The sequence below is a fragment of the Diadema antillarum genome, unplaced genomic scaffold (assembly GCF_040938485.1).
Source record: "Diadema antillarum isolate AM-2024a unplaced genomic scaffold, OU_Dant_1.0 scf00000066, whole genome shotgun sequence".
In the NCBI taxonomy this organism is placed as follows: domain Eukaryota; kingdom Metazoa; phylum Echinodermata; class Echinoidea; order Diadematoida; family Diadematidae; genus Diadema; species Diadema antillarum.
This window is the reverse complement of record NW_027270955.1, coordinates 1,498,130-1,515,196: the sequence shown is the minus strand read 5'-3', so window position 1 is coordinate 1,515,196 and position 17,067 is coordinate 1,498,130. Positions and strand designations below refer to the sequence as shown.

General features: G+C 41.1%; 1 long non-coding RNA gene across 1 annotated transcript in view; it reads right to left on the bottom strand.

Moving 5' to 3' along the window:
• Positions 1-12,479: 12,479 nt before the first annotated feature.
• LOC139716566 (uncharacterized) overlaps positions 12,480-17,067 on the bottom strand; it is a 65,636-nt gene continuing 61,048 nt past the window's right edge. The window contains exons 4-6 of the long non-coding RNA XR_011709911.1: positions 15,830-15,963; positions 14,902-15,056; positions 12,480-13,923 (exon numbers count right to left, since the gene is read on the bottom strand). This is a non-coding gene — a long non-coding RNA (uncharacterized lncRNA). The remainder of the gene's footprint in view (positions 13,924-14,901; positions 15,057-15,829; positions 15,964-17,067) is intronic.

The following is a 17,067-nucleotide window of genomic DNA, read 5'->3' as shown; positions in this document are numbered from 1 at the left end:
CGCGAATTTCGCGAGTGCCAAAATTCACGAAATTAAAATGCACGCGAAAGCTTTTGTCTACACTACATACATTGAACGCCAGTAGCAATTCGCGAAAATTTCATGCCGTGAATATATCATGTTTTACAGTATGTGCCATGGTGTAAACCCCATGTGTGCCACATTACGCTGAGACTGCAACAAAGTCATTATTTGGGAAAACATTGTTATTCAAACCAATGTAACTTTTACACATATTTGTTACCCTGGACATGCAATGAGCAAACTTGTAGAGAAAATGTCAAGTTTTACTGTGATATAAACTACATGTATATGACAAATCTACGACTGTGTTTCTTTCAAATGACCAGTAGCTGCATTATTGAAGAGGCATGACTACTGCACACAAAACAGCGACAGAAACTAAGAATTTACTTGGAAAGTCAGTGGGAAACACAGCTTGATACTGTACGAGCTGAAATTTTCGCGAATTTCGCGAATCGCCTTTGAATTGCGAAAATACTAACAAGCGAAAATAACAACGCGCAAATAATTACGTTCAGTTAGACCGTCGAAACCGCGAAATTAACAACACGCGCAAATGTCCTCCAAGAAGCAATTCGCGAAAATATCTGTACGCGAAAATTTCAGCTTGGACAGTAGTCAATCACCACATAAAATGCAAGCTACTTGACAGGAATGGAATTGGGAGACACATTTTCATTGTACTGTGGCATTTTGCAATTTTTTAGATTGGTTTGGGCAGGTTTGTGTATTTGAGCAGAATATGCGAAGTTGGCATGCCGTCGACCGAGTTGGACGTGCAAACATAGAGTTGAAAATATACACAATTACATTTTATCACTACTCAACACTTTATTTTAACCACAATCAAACTGTTACTTTTTCGGTAAAAATCTACATTTTTCTACGTTACACACTTCAAGTCAACAATAAGTGTTACGAAATGCACAATATGTATGGGGCTACACATTTCATGCCAACACTGTATCACATACATACTGTGTATGATAAGGCAATATTTCTGAAGATGCACAAATTGCACATTACACATCATCACTGCATTTACAGAAGGGGCAATATTTCTCCGGGTATGTATATCAAATATTGAATTTCTGTCTGGCCAGAATTTTGGGGCTGAACATCTATCAATATTTGAAGAGTTTGAGTGCAAAATGGGCTCAGTGCCATTTTTAAACATTTTAAAATAAGTCCACCATCAGACAGAGCAAAATAAAACCTCTCCAAGGATACCTCACCTGTAACGTATCAAGAAATATTCTTGAAGTTATGATCAAAGATATCAAATATCTTTATTATTTTCTTCTTTTTTTTTCTTAACAACTTTAATAGCCAATATCTCCATAAAAATGGAGTTAACTGAGAACTCGGTTTGCACTCAAACTCCTCATTGGTGATGTGTCATCATGAAAGCCATATAATGTCGGAAGAAATTATTTTTCGGATTTTAGCACTGAAAAAAAAAAATTATCTTTTAACATGTTTTTGCTAAAGACAAGCACAACAGTAGAACTACTCAATCATAAGAACTTGTAATGTTTCTATATCTGGAGCATAAAAATACTATAAAAGGGGCTACATCATCACGCTATGACTTTACAAATATTTAGAATTTTTCCACCACACCCCTTCATGAATATTCATTCTTCCATCATGTATTCCTTGTGTTGTCTGGCGACAAGACATGCCCACCAAATTCCTGAGATACTAACCTGTGTGACTTCATGATATACCAATCACAAGTTAGGGTCTCAGGGACTCGGGGTAGCAGTCTCTTTCTCAATAATTCCTATCGATTCCACTGCCAGCTGGGATATTGGAAGATGGGAGGGGCTACGGGAGAGGGAGGAGCCAGGAGATTGAGGGGGAGGGGCAATGCAAAGTAAAGGGGTGGGTTAGAGGGAGTGGTTATGTTAATGTGATGTGCTCAGACAGACTGGAGGCAAACTGAAGTAGAGGAACAGCTTTTGCATGAGGGCAAGAAAACAGAGTGTGATGTCACAGAAAGGACAGGAAAATGGATTGTGATGTCACAGAAAGCATTGGAATACAGACTGTGATGTCACAGAAAGGGCAGAAATGGATTGATGTAGAGAAAGATATTTTGAGGAGTGTTTCCTTGAGGGAGTAAAATTATGTCGGAGATAATATGGATTGTGATAAAGAGGACAGAAATTATCTTATTACACCCCAAAACGAGAGAATGCATATGTAACTTCTTCAATTATTTCCCTGATCTGATTTGTTCCACGTCAACTATACAAATGCATCGCTAGAATGGTGTGATTTCAAACAATGGTCAAAAAAGCGTAATTTATATTAACGATCCAGTGCGAGTACTAAAGTCAAGATAGTAGACAGTTTCCACACCATGATTAAACATCTAGTTTTCTAAGTGCAATTTCAACATCAGTGTGGGTAGCAGGCCAACAGTGTATAGCCTTTCACTTTAAAATCAGCCGTGTGACTCCCCCCCCCCCCCCCCCCCCCCCTCCTTGATCAGACTTTGGATAGAATAAACAGCAAAAGTGAAAGTGGGTCTACTTTTGGAAAAGTTCACTGTCAAAAGCGAAAGTGAGAGTATGTTGACAAAAGTAAAACAAAAAACAAATCCAAAAACACTCGACCCCAAATCAGAGCGACGGAGAGATAGTCAATTGTCGGAAGTGGTAGACGAAAGAATGAAAGAAGTGATAGGGACGGAGCGATTAGGGGAGCAAGTAGGAAGAGCAGAATTGTCCATCCGTTGACTCGATGGTGAAGATTCCTGCACGATCCACTGGAGATGGGGTCGGTGCCCTGCCGCCGCGCAAACGTCGCGAAGACTTGTGCATGTCCCAGGGAAAGCTAGCAGGCTGTATAGCTATCGCCATGTGGTGTATCTCTTAACTATATAACCTACTACCTCACTTGAAGACCATGCATTGGACGGACGACCTGTCAGCAGGAGGGGGGTGACCGCCGATTCAGATCTCCTTGGCAGGGAATCCCACTGGACATCCTTGTGGACTCACCGACTGTGGCCAACCATTCGGCTTGACCGGGGTAACACGATTGCCAAGTTCAGTTCTTACTTGACAACATATATACAAGTGTACATAATGCATTTTCAACTCCCCAACGGTGTTTACTACCCACATTACTCATAAAATATTTGTCTTAACTTATTAGGTTAAACACAAGCAAAAGTTCAGTCAGATATAGTAAATGAAGCATACCAAATCAAAGTATCAAATCAGAATATAAATTTTGGTAGGTGATGAAGTGCCTTATATAAAAAAAATATTTGAATCTTATTGGACACTCCCTTTTATACAGACAGATTGCTCACACGTTTTTAATGTCTATCACAAGCATTCACAAGTTCAAGGGTATGTACGCCAAGACAACTACCAGATGTGAATTCTTTCACAAAAGCCAGACTACTGATATTTCAAGATACTAAAATGGCACACATCCAAAGGGGTTATGGCAGAATGTCGGCGACGAAGAAAAAAGTGCGGACTGGCGGTGGAGAATGGATGACGTGCAGCGCCCTCCAGTGACGTCCTAAATGTCAGGAGAGATTCCTGCGGCCACCTGTTGTCTGCGATAAGAGGCTGTTTAGCCGTATCATCCATCACGGTTCAGGCGAAGCGGCAGCCCTGTCCAACACACAAAGCCCTCTTACATGTGAATGATCTCGATAAGCCATGGGAATGTCTTAAGAGGCTTTCTGAAAAACAAAACAAAAACAATAACTACAAAATAAAACATAACAGAAAGATGGTGGCAGTGGGGGGTGGGGTGGGGAAGGGGAATAGCGCAGCTGGTTTATAGGATGTGACATAGAAATACACTTATTATTCGTTTCCCCTTTTTGGGGGGTTGGGAGATGTAAGGGAAAGGGGTTGCTACAAATTAGCTCATGGGGAAAAAAAAAATTAACAGGATTAAGGCGGGGGAGGATGTGGAATAGGAAAGAGGGGAGAGGAGCAGATCCCAAGAGAAGACCGGTAGGTTGGCCACTGGAGGGGACAGAGTTTGGGGAGGGGGGAAGGATGCAGAGAGGAGGGGAATTGCACTCCTGGGAGGAGGGCAACGTCTCGCCCTCCCCGCGCTCCCTCCGGGGAGGATGCTCTTTCAGAACCAATCGGATGCGGGCCGGGAAGGTGCGCACTCCCACTTGGGGAGCAGGGGGAGGTCTCCCTCGGACATAATCAATTACATCACCATGGCAACGAGACTCCCATCTCTTTTTGTTTGGGTCTTTTTATTACAGGTAGCTCCGCTAGACTCTCTCTATGTTGGCCCCGCGGCGGCGGCATCCGATGCACGTGTTTCAGAAACCCCCTGTTCAAAAGAAGTTAAAATATCTGCAGGGTTCAAGGTGAGGTCAGCAAAAAAAGAAAAAATCAAATAATGTTGGGAAATTATAAAGTTACTGTGGAGCAATATAAAGAATTGTTTCCCTCTCCCTTTTTTTTTTTGGGGGGGGGGGGGGAAGGGGGAGAAGGAGAAGGAAAGTAAAGTTTTAAGGGAAAACGGTCATTATTACGTACGAGAGATATGTGGGCGTAATTGATATTCTATGATTAACATCATGCCCCATCTATCTATGGAGGTACAAAGATGCAAGGAGAGGTTCTCAATCAAAATACATTAACAACATCTGGAGAGCATGAGTTGAAAAAAAACTTCAAATCCATTTGAGATACAGTTACCAGTATAAGATTGATACAGCTACTGATCCTTTCTTTTAAAATTTAGTGCAAACTGCTCATTTAGAGCCATATTCAATGACAATTTCCTGCTGAATTTTTTTTTTTTTTTTTTTTTTTTTTTACATTGTCAAGTACATAAAATTAAAGATAAAACATGGATTTAAAGGGATCATACAGTTTTGGTTGAGACCTAACTTCAGGTTTCTAACATTTTGGGGTGAGATAATGAAAAACCACTTATGAAATATGAAAGAGCATGTAATTCCAAGAGGAATTCAATGTTTCTTTGATGATAATTCTTGTAGAAATGGCTGAGATACCCAAAACAGAGCTATCCTAATAAAAGGTGGAACACACCTTTTATTACGATTTCTTTGTTTCACTTTGTTTTTGGTTGTCTCAGCCATTCCACAAACGATTTTCATCAAATACAATTTGAATTCCTCTTAGAATGTTATGCTCTGTACTATTTCATAAGTGGTTTCTTGCAAGAAGTTAAAGGCCCGTTTCTCATCTCCACCAATACTATACCGTCCCTTTAAACCAAGGCTTCACCATGGCAACCGGGTACACACAATCAAGATGAAAGTCTGAACATATCAGACTAGCAAGCACTTTCGCATGTCACTTACACAAACCTGCTGAACCTGCAGCTCTTTAACTGCGATAGAATGGGGGTAAATTTTGCAACATTATCAACTTCTCATACATCGCTATAAGCAGATGGTCTCAAAAATGAAAACACAGAGCATTTGGTATAAAATGCCTTTTCCCTCCTGAAAAGAAACAAAAACCAGGACTATTTCTTCAGCATAGGACACAGTTGGCAGGTTTCATAAATTTATGCAAAGTCCTGTTGTCAAACAGGCATTTCCATAAGTGCCAAGTCAGGACAATAAACAATAAGAAAGAAAGTAAGAGAAGATCTGGAATATGAAAACACTCATACTGAAATGAAGACATGCGGAAAGACAGGTAAACAGAACAAATTAACAAACAAAACAATCTTGCATGCCCTTTACAAAGGCAAGGATGGATTGCATAATCAGGGGGAAAGATAAGTGACCTCACACCAAGACAACCTGGCATTACGTTCTAAATTCATTATGCGAGTTACGTGAGTTGATCATCAATACGTGCCGAATGGGAAGTTTTAGCTCTCGGGGGCAGTTGCAAAACCGCAGCGTACCTTTTGACGCTTTCCTCGAAAACAGACGACAACATTTAAGCTCCAAAGACTTTTGTAGCTCACACGATGATGAAAATCTGACCTGAAGAATGAAAAGCTGTCACATCTGTATGCAGATCAGTAAACACACACTACGCTTAATCGCAACAAATACAATGTTGTTGTGACGGCAAGTTTCTCAGTAGTAATCCAGCTGCCATTGTGCCCCTCAGATCATGGGATGAGGTCGTGCAGGTCACATGACTGCAATTCAACTTGGCTGACAGTCTTGATTGTTTCATGCAAACGTCCACTCAACACTTCTCTTTCTTTCTTTTTAACCCGTTGAGGACGGTTTGATATTGCTACAACACGCAATTCCCATAGACACCTGCCCGAGTATACTCGGGACTCGTCCTCAACGGGTTAACATATAGAATTCGCATGACACCACCTACTTCCCTTTGTGGGTGATAATGGCCTAAATATTATCACGTCAGCCATGTCGAAAGGAAAATACTTTCTTTCTGAAGGCAAAATATGGAATGTATCCTGCACAAAACATGTGACAAGCACTTGGCATGCAACACCACTGCCATGTTGGTGAACAGCTATTTTAAGAAGGGACTACTGCAGGGCCCAATGACTTGCCGACATTCTACCGGGCACAAATGTTTCACATGTCACATAACAGCATCCAGCTGTTTGGTTTCACTTATCACTCCCCTCCCTTTAACTTTTTATTCTGCTATCAAAATTCTGCTTTGGTAAGTGAAAACTACAAGAGAAACTTCCAAATAAGAGAGAGTCTCAGCTAGAAAAGCAATTGCTGTGGCAAAGATTCTTTTAGCGTGCTATTTCGGATATCATATGTAAGAGAGTGGACACCCTTTGCCCCATTGTGCTTTTATCCGTCAACAAAACGGACGACTTCCTCACTTTGAGATGTCGCCGTGACAATGCAGCCATCTGTCCCCGGCAGGCCCTTTCCGGAAGATGTGTCCTTCGGATTGGGTGGTCAGTCAGTCCCGTTGTCGTCTTGGCGATTCGCCCCCCCCCCCCCCCCCCCCCCCTTTCGTCTGGACTGCACATTGTCCTGGAATCAATTCTGCGTCGAGTGACCGCGCTTGAGTCGACTCGTCACAGCCGCCGGAAATCAAGTGAGAGAACCAGGCAGACACGGCATGAACAAATGGATGAGGTAAGCTGCAAAATATGTGTCCCCGCTCCAAGCTGCAGTTACATGCTACAGTTCTAAAACAAAGCTGAGCTATACAGTATGCAACAACCTTCTGTCAGAGTGTAGAGAGAGTTTGCATTCTCTCTCTCCCTCTCCCTCCCTCTCTTTTGCATCCCCTTTGATATATGCAAATTATGAGAAGTCAGTCAAACAAGAGGTATCACAAATTTGAGAATTCCCAGGGAAAAATAGCTCTGGATCTGCGACGCGAATGCTTGGACAACACAACCTCTTGGGTTGGACAATGCGAAACAGCTGTCTCGCGAATGTGCAGGACACCATCTCTGGACTAATTTAGCGCTGTCTTAGCGTTCGCCTCTCAGATCTAAAGCTCGCTATTAATAGAAATAGGAAACAGCAAAGAATGTGCTGTTACAGAACAAGAAAGACATTGATCTCCCGCAGCGACATTATAAGAGAATTTGACTTTCCATCAAACCTACAAAAAAAGAAAGAAGAAAGAAGAGGAATTAGATAGTAAGGCACAGACACTATCACTCCCAGTCCTCATTTGCTATTAAACCACGATCACCATAAAGTGATGTTTGCATGTGAGGCATCGCAAATAATTATGGCACACTAAATATGAATTAAGAAAGAAAAAATAAATTCTCCGCATTCATTTCCCCCTCACTTTCGCATTGGAATCAGTTTCATAACGCACAGTAAATATAAATCAATAAAGAAAGAAAAAAAATATCTATATTTACATTCATTTCCTCTTTACTTTCGCTATGAAATCAGTTTCATAACGCATCCCATAATTCTGACCATCATAACTGACATGCCACTGCTGCTATTAATAGCATCCTCTCAAATTCCCAATTAGGAATCTGCGTCTATAAATACACCGCTGCCAATGAGCCCCAAGGATTGCAAAGGACTACACAGCGAGTTGTTCCGTATGTAGGTAAAGACTGATATTTATGACTTCTCAGATGTTCTCAAGGCGGTGACCAGCCCTCCCAAGTGCTGCCCCCATTCACAACAAATTTCGAAAGTATCTGGCTCAGCCAGATTACCAAGCCGGCCTGAAGTGTCCTGCGAACATTACCAAAGGCCAAAGTCATTATTCATCTAAGAATAGAGTACTCACATACTGTTTTTATTACAGTAGCTAAAAGCGGCCAGAAAGTGTCTGACCATGACGGGAAGGAGAGAGAAGAAAAATTAGATGAACATAAAACTGCGTATCAAGGTTTTTGTTCTTACCTCTCATCAGGGTTGAACAGGAGATAATACTTCACTAGTCGATGGCTGGGGAAATTTGACACTGTCAGTAAAAACGATAAACAACAAACAAAAAAACAAAAGGAGAAAGGGGAAAGAAAAGGCAGAGCATAACACAGCAGACGTCTGCAACGTAACATACCAGCACAAATCGTGAGTTGTTTTGGTATTCTTCTGGCCAAGCGGGTCGACGATCCTGAAAAATGCGAAAAACTCTGTGCTGGAGTAGGGGCTCTGGCACGGATGTGGGTCGGGTGCTTGTCTGCAGCACGGCGCAAAATCAGGCCCGTCTGTTGCCATGGTGACAGCCGCCGACCGACTTCGACCTTGGTCTTTTTGCCCTCTAAAAGATTGTTCATCTGCATGCCTCGGGCTGACAAAGTAGACAGAACCAAAATCTGTCACAGATGAACGGGACCGACATTACATCGGCTAAGATGACACTGTGTAGATCAGTATCCAATATATGAAGATTTTATCACAAGTTTACTCTATTCTTGTCACTTTGAGATATTTGTGATTGAACATGCTAAAACTCAAAGAAAACAGTAAGAAAATTATGGGTTATTTTTGATCAAATCCATCGTTTTTTTAATGTATTCAAATAAATGGATGGTTCTGTCATGCCTCCAATGTGTAAAACCAATACAGTGGAAACTCGATATAACGAGATGGTCGGGACCGAGTCATTTTCCTCGTTATAGCCGATATCTCGTTATATCAGTAGGCATAAAAAAGGCATAAAATAAAGACATTAGTTTGCACATGTGGGACTACCCATCATATTTCAATCAATACTGATAACTTGATATTGTGTGTGAGGGAATTACTCACCTTTATGGGTAAGAAGGTGTTTTTCGCCAAGAAAATCCAATATCAAGAATGTGTTTCTTATTAATTGTAGATGTTTGAATTTGTAAATTTATATAGCTTGCGATTGTATCAAGATCGTCTGTGGATTGGTATGTGGTTATCGTATGGGTGTGTGTTGTGTGGAAAGCTTGAATATGGTCTGCACAATGCTGTGTGTGTATGTGACACATTCTGTATGTACATTATGACTGCCTGTGTGTGAAGACGGGGAATTCCCTAAGTAGAGGGCCAATCACAGCATCAGATTGTCTCACACCTGCTAAACGTCATGATGATGTCATGTATACATATGGCCGTCCCACCACATTTTCTGCATGTATCAGTGTGCGTGCACACACACACTCCACACGTACAACATGCAGTTCTAGCTGGCGTGCACTGAAGAAAATGATTATGTGTATACAAGACAGTTTTTGGCGCATCAAGCTTTACAATCTCGGAAGATGATAGCACAGGCGAAGTAAAGCTTTACCGAAGGCATTTTGCTTTACCTCGCTATAGCAGGTTTGATTCACTATGTTTTTCTTTGTTTGGAAGTCACAAAATTTATCTCGTTATAGCAGTTATTTCGTTATAGCCGATCTCGCTATAAGAGTAGCATTTTACATAGACTTGTGTGGAAGGAAATTTGGGACCGAGAAAATTTCCTCGCTATAACCAATATCTCGTTATAGCAGTGTTCGTTATACCGAGTTTCCCCTGTACAAAGATTATGTCAAAACAGCCTGGTTGACAGACATATCAATATTCTATGCCTATTTCTGTATACAGCGAATGGATTTGACAACACAGCTGCAAGTTATGCAAAGCATACTGGACAACAAGCAATGAAGTTAATTCCATTGGAGAAAGTAAGCTGAATTTCTCAATATCAGGCTGTGCAATTAAGCCAATGAATAAAAAAACAAAACAAATGTTCTCAATGCTAGTGCATAGCTCCTAACATGTCTGTGTACAAAGTACTCATCATTCTTAACAGAATTATCAGTAATGGGTTGTTTTGCATAGAGACACACAGTACATCTTTTACAGAAAAGAACCAATAAGTAGAATTTTACATGGCGAAAGCTGCAGTTACACATATTGAAATTACTAATAATTATTAAATTTTACAGATAATTTGCTGAGCGGCGTGTTAGTATGTAAGGAAATTGGCCTACCCAATGAAGATGTAGAATATCCAGCATCCAAGCATCTGTGGCCCCTGCCTCATGCTCTTGTTTGGTCGCATCGGGAGCAATGCAAGCCGATCCACCTTCCTTGGAGCAGGCACAGCCAAAATGAAACACATCATGCACAAAACATAACTTTGGCCTCCGTCCAGGCCACAGATGTGTGGAGTTAGCCGCCATCACCTTCCTTTCTTCCACATCCCGAACCAGCCTGCCACGGACGATCCTTGCCCAGGAATGGTCGGCCGGTCCTCTCGGTGGCTACGCCCGACGCCCATTCAGCACCGCCGCCGCCTCCGCCGTCGACCTTTGCCAAGTACACAATTTCTCGTCCTCAAGGAGGCTATGCTGTTTCTCTTGAACTCTGCCTGTCTGCCTGTCTGTCTGTCTCTTGCAAACTTGCTCAAAGACAGAGAGTTAAAAAATACAAATTGTATGTTCACCCATTTTGTGATAGTGGCAACGGCTTCATCCTTGAGGACAGCCTGATTTTGCTACAACACGCATTTCCCATAGACACTTGCCAGAGTGTACTTGGGACTCGTCCTCAACGGGTTAACAAACCAATGCATGATAGACAAACCCAAGGCCCTGTACCTCTCAAACCTTGTCTTGACTAGTCAAACTGAAGTTAAAAATCATTGCTCTTGAGGTATCAAAACGATTATCTTTTGCTATATAATTTTATCACAAATCAACTGAAACTGTTCTTGCAGATATGCCTTCATGTCCAATCTTTGGGGACTGTGTAAACAGATAAGGCTGGATATACACCAAGAGAACTATAAAAAGCAAAGTGTTCCTTAATAACAGGCATTTGCATCATACATGTGGCATAGACTTATGAGCGCACAGCAAAGCTTCGGCTGCGCACTATTCTAAGCCCAGAGTTTTATGATAGTTCTACTGATGTCGTAAAATGTTTATTTTGACTGCGAGAAAACGGAATTCACCAAGAGTCTCCATACCATGGGTTCCAACATAAAAGAACCCTTGTAGCTGACATTTCTCAATTATTTATAACTATTTTATTATGCTTACCATTATCATCATTCTTATCAAATTATTACTGTTACCAAAGGCAAAGATAACACTGTGAGTATCTGTGGTACAAAGCATTCACATTTTGTTTTTGTGCTACTTTCTGTTGGATGGAAATAAAAGCTGAAGTGAATTAAATGGAATTTAAAAAAATGTGCTTGCCACACTTATTGCCATACAACCAAACAATTCAACACTCACTATGAATTTTTTTTTAACAATCTTCATGAGGATTTACTAATCAAACAGATTTTTTATTAATCAATTAAATAAACGTGCATCTGCCATCTAAGGAGTGTAGACATAACCCCACAACACAGAACACAAAACTACCTTAACAAGATGATTCAAATGAAGAGATCAAAAGCAACACAGAACCAAGCAAAACAGAGAAGCATGTTTGTGTGTGCTGTACCTTTTTGCAAAACAACAACCTACATTCAACAACACCACCACCACCACTTGACTGTTGGAGGACCGCAGAAATAAGTACCGCTACACATGCACGAGCACAGATCTGATCTTTCTCAGACAACACTATTCACAATAAGAGTGAACTAGAGGGTCAGTGGTCCCCCCTTGTCTGTGTTTTGTTTTGTTTTGTTTCAGTTTGTTTGTTTGTTTGTTTGTTTGTTTTTTTTTTGGGGGGGGGGGGGGTCATCCTTCAAACAGTAAGAGGTGAGTCATCCATAGTCACAAAAGTAGACAGGAGCGTCAAAAGCAAACTGCTGTTATGACCTCTCTCAAAAAAAAAAAAAAAAAGAAAGAAAGAAAGAAAAGAAAAGGGGAAGGAACAGAAGTCCTACAATTAGCTCGGGGGCACTTTGTGTATGTACCCCTCTCCAACAATACTGGTCTTGCTCCAAAACAGCGGTGCTGCCTATCCTAGCCTGCATCGAGACAAACGTCAACACAAGCCTCCAAAGTCTGGAAAGAGACTATATTCACCTTGAGACCCAACATAAAAGTTTAACCCTATCAAATACACAATTTGGGAGAAAACAAACAAACAAACAAAAACACATAATACTCTGAACTGTTGGATACAAGCCCACTGAACAGGTGTGAACACTGCGGACTTGGCATCAGTTCCAACGCAAGAAACACCACTATCATACCGTCTAGATATCAACTGGAGCATAGTCTGTGCCTTTTCTTTTTGGCTCACGACTGCATCTATCCTCAGAGCCCCTCCCTCCTCCCCCAAACTCTCATGACCCTAATCCCCTTTACCATTTCGTTGTCAGATTAGATTGACGAACAGACAGATTTCACCTGCTTATCAATTCGGCGGTGTCGCTGTTTGGCCCAAACTGAAGTTCACCGGTGCGCGGCGGCGGCAGCGGCGGCTGCAGCGGCGGCCGGTTAATGAAAGAGGCTTTTGTCGCTGTCACGCAGACGTGCCACTCAAAGGAAGCATCCTCCCCTCTGTTTTGACTGGCAAAGAGATGTTCAATTCACGCCAGCAACAATGAATATATGCACCCCTTGCAGACAGATTTGTTCCCTCGCCCGTTTTTTTCTTGTCGTCTTTTTTTCCCCCCTTCTTTTCTTTGGTAACAAGAGAGGTAGGCAAATATGAGCAGGTATAATCATAAATGTCCATAGAGGCCTCCAAAGGGTTATATGAACTTTTGATGCAGATGATGGAATCCCGAAAGTCTGTTATCATTCAAGACTTCAAGAACACTTGCCAGTTACCTAACTAAATCTATAAATAGCCTTCGTGGACGTGCCCTCCCCCCAAGGAACGGCCGGAGAACCAGCCCGCTGACTTGTTGCATGTTCTCCGGTCTCCATTTTAATATATGGATCAAATTAATAGTTTAATGCACATCACTTACTGCAGATATAAATCACTACTTGGGCCTTGTAACCCTCAAGGACAAATTATATGCATCTTCTAATTTGGGAAGCATGCATGCAATGCGAATCTTAATGGTGGCACATGGAGGCAGAGTTAGACGAGCAACAGCAAGGTGTTGCATCACTACCTTTCACCCGCATCCTTCTTCTCCAATTAATCCCTCTTTTCCGGTTCTCCCCCTTTTTGGTATTAGCTAAGATTCAAATAAACTTTAACCTAGGAAGACCTACACGCCTTCTTGCCGGTACAGGAGCCAAAGGACCAATGACTGAGGAGGGGAACGTCAAGTGGTGCAGGTACCCTACATCATGGTCCCGCCCCTTTTCTTACCTAACACTTCCCTCTGTTGGTCGGCAGACCTTGGTGTCCGGTAGAGCTTGATGACCGGTGACAGTTGCCATAAATTCAGACATCTCAGAAAGTCAGGGAGCGAGTGCGGGTGCTAGAGTTGATTGCAGGGGGCCGGTAGTGTGGAAGACAGGACCGCATCCCAGAGCAGGTCAATGGAGGATAGTGGTCGTCACGGTAACCCACTGAGAAATGACTGCATCCACCTACTTTGCAAACTTAGAGACCGGGGCCAGCTAGGTCACGCAGAGGAGAGTTACCTGGACAACAGATGATGGTGCAGAATTAAACACTTATATGAAGTGAAGCCGATGAAAAGACAGAGCTATGTGAACATACTTATCAAAGGAGGATGAGTACTGTAAAAGTGGATACGTTTGTGCGAGTAATTTCTCGCACCAAGCCAGGTAAGATGAGTTTCGGATGCCTTTTTTAATTGCGCGGAATCCAGACATCAACTACTGGTACAAGTGGCAAGCAAAAATATTTGCGTGCTTTAAATTTTCACTTAAGTTTCTGCTTGCACAAAATCTGCAAAAATTTCCACACCGCGAAAATTTCCACACCACGAAAATCTCCACATTTACAGTACTCGGCCTGATGACAGCACTGCAACCAGTATGATTGATACATCAGTAAACAAACCGCACAAGATTGTTCAAAACGAAATCAAGGACGTTTTTTTTGGAAACTGGAGGATGGCGAGTCACTCAAAATGAGCGACCTCTGTGGACACTACTGAATAGCTGCCATTATCAGATCTCCACATTCATGCCAGGACAATTTTCTCTCTCCTTTGAAATTTTACTGGTACTAGTCAATCACTGAAACTGATAAAAAAGGTTGTCTGGTATTCAGCTCAGCGTTACAGGTTTTTACTAAATCAGAATGGTCCATGGACGACACCCTATCCATGTTAGTAAATGGAAAGAGCAGAGTAAAGTGTATTCAAACAAAATTGAGATGTAACCTCTACACGGGCGATTGTTGCCTGTAAACCTTCTCTGTAATAAAACCAAACATGCAATTTTCACAACGGCAACAATGATATAATGAAGATTATTTCAAAGTTTACGAACTTGCTAGAAGCGGAACATTCTTTCTCTGCAAAGTTTAGATATTGTTTGCTTTCCCTATACAGGGAGGGGCGTCCAAGAAAGAAATAGCCCCTCCAGAATTAATATTGGGGGGTCTGGCCTCGACCTTGGGAGTTATCAAAAGGTGATCATAATCATTACCTGGCTTCAAAATTGACTGCACAGCCCACTGATTAGGCCATTAAACGTCTTCAGGCAATCAATTAAGACAGTCTCTTCCCTCTCCGGCGCACGTCGAAAGGTAATTTCACACCAGCACCAACCAGGTTTATTAAAGCACACGCTCTCTTTTCCATCTGTAGAGTCGGTGGGGCGAGTAGCAAGACTGTATTGTTATTCAAGAAGGGGGGGGGGGGGGGATTCACGTCTCCTACAGATCTATATATAACAATCAAAAAAAAAAAAACACAAAAATCATACAGCAAAGAAATGCCTTTCAAACAAAGCCTCTTCCCTTACCCTATCCTCTCTCCATAAACACCAGCAAATCAGAAGTCATGAATGTAGTGGTTTTCTGTGAAAATGTTAAATATCAATGTATACATTTGTGATGCACCACCACACTACCCTGAAAATGAGACGTTCTGATGTCAGAATGAGAAATTTCACTCAATTTAAATATTCACATAATAATGTCTGGTGTTAAACCTTCTGAGAATGCTTAAAAATTCAAAAGTTCTTACAGGGTAAAACAACAGTCTCTGTGAGTAGAAAACTCGTCGTCTGGAAAATTCTAATGATACCGAAATTAAAAAAATTGATGTCTTGTCACTCAATCAGGCCTTTGTAGGAAATCATCGAACATATATGCCCATATAAAAATGCAAGTGTGGGTGTGGGCTGCGTTTTCGTAGACAAAAGGAAAGAGATGCAGGTACATTGGAGATACTGATGAATACATATTTGAAATGGATTATAATTGCCTCCAAAAGGACCAGAGTTCACTTGATGCCCTACTTTTCTTTCTTGAAATACTTGTGCGGGAACAGCGGGCTAATCATTTGCTGAATCTCTTTCTAATACATTTTTAATAATGATACTCCAGTCCCCAGCTCTCTCTGTCACTCACAAGCTCGATCCGTTGATTTTCTCTGGCAAGTTCTATACTGTAAGAGTCCAGGTTCGTCAATGGAGGGCGCTGTTCGCTTCTCCCTGGTGAGATATGAACTTCCCGTTCTTCTCCGTCACTGCAGCATCCACAGGCTGCGCATGTGAGAAATAGCAACATAGAAGAAAAATAATATGATGAGATTGGACTGGTAGGAACGCAATCATTCATTTATCTTGCAAATGAATTTTACATTAATCATTGTATTTATTATAGCTGCATTTCACCTCCTATTCTAGGTTGGGGGGGGGGGGGTAGAGGTACTTTTTTTAATTTACAGTTGTATGTACATATCTTCTTCTGGATAGTAAAATATGAAAGAAGATATAACATGAACTTATATTGACAGTAATTATTCAAAGCAATAATATCCACCGGAAATCCATTCAGAACAACCTTGTATAATGGAAAAAGAGCAGATAGAACTGGTCAAATTCAGAAGATGTGCATAAGATCACACATAAATTGAAAAAAAAAAATGTGCTGATTTGGGAGGGAAACAAGAAGTGCAAGCTTCTAAAATATGTTGCCAATTTCAGATTCAGTTATAAATTTAGTAATTACGAGAACTATGCAACCGAAACTATAAAAGGCGCAATGGATTTTTTTTTTTTTAATTCTACTTTAAAAGAAGCATCAACAATAATAACTATGGGAAAACGGAAATAATAAAACCAATACGGAGTGTTTTCTGAGGACTTAGTGAGTAATAACAGAAAAATACCTTATACAGCTCAAATTTCAATTCCTTGATAAAAATCATAACATCCATACTAATCATGATTACAGCAAAACAACTGAAGAAATTCTATCAAGATGAAAATCTGTGGTAACATACACAGCTCACTACCAGACAGATACAGGTTTTGCAAATCAAGTAATACATTTCATAACGGACACATAATCATATTTTCATTTTCAGAAATGAAATCATTTGCAAAAGCATCAGACTCATAAGCCAAGCACACACAAATGCTCGCACACACATACATACACACAGTGTGAATGTATGTGACACACACACACCCACACACACAATACAGACTCAGCACATACATACATCCATCCATACATATAGTACACAAACACATACACTGAACATCCATACACAGAAAAATAATTATACACACATACATAAGAGAAAAAAAAAACATTGACACATGCACAGAGAAAAAAAAAAACATTCACACACATACACA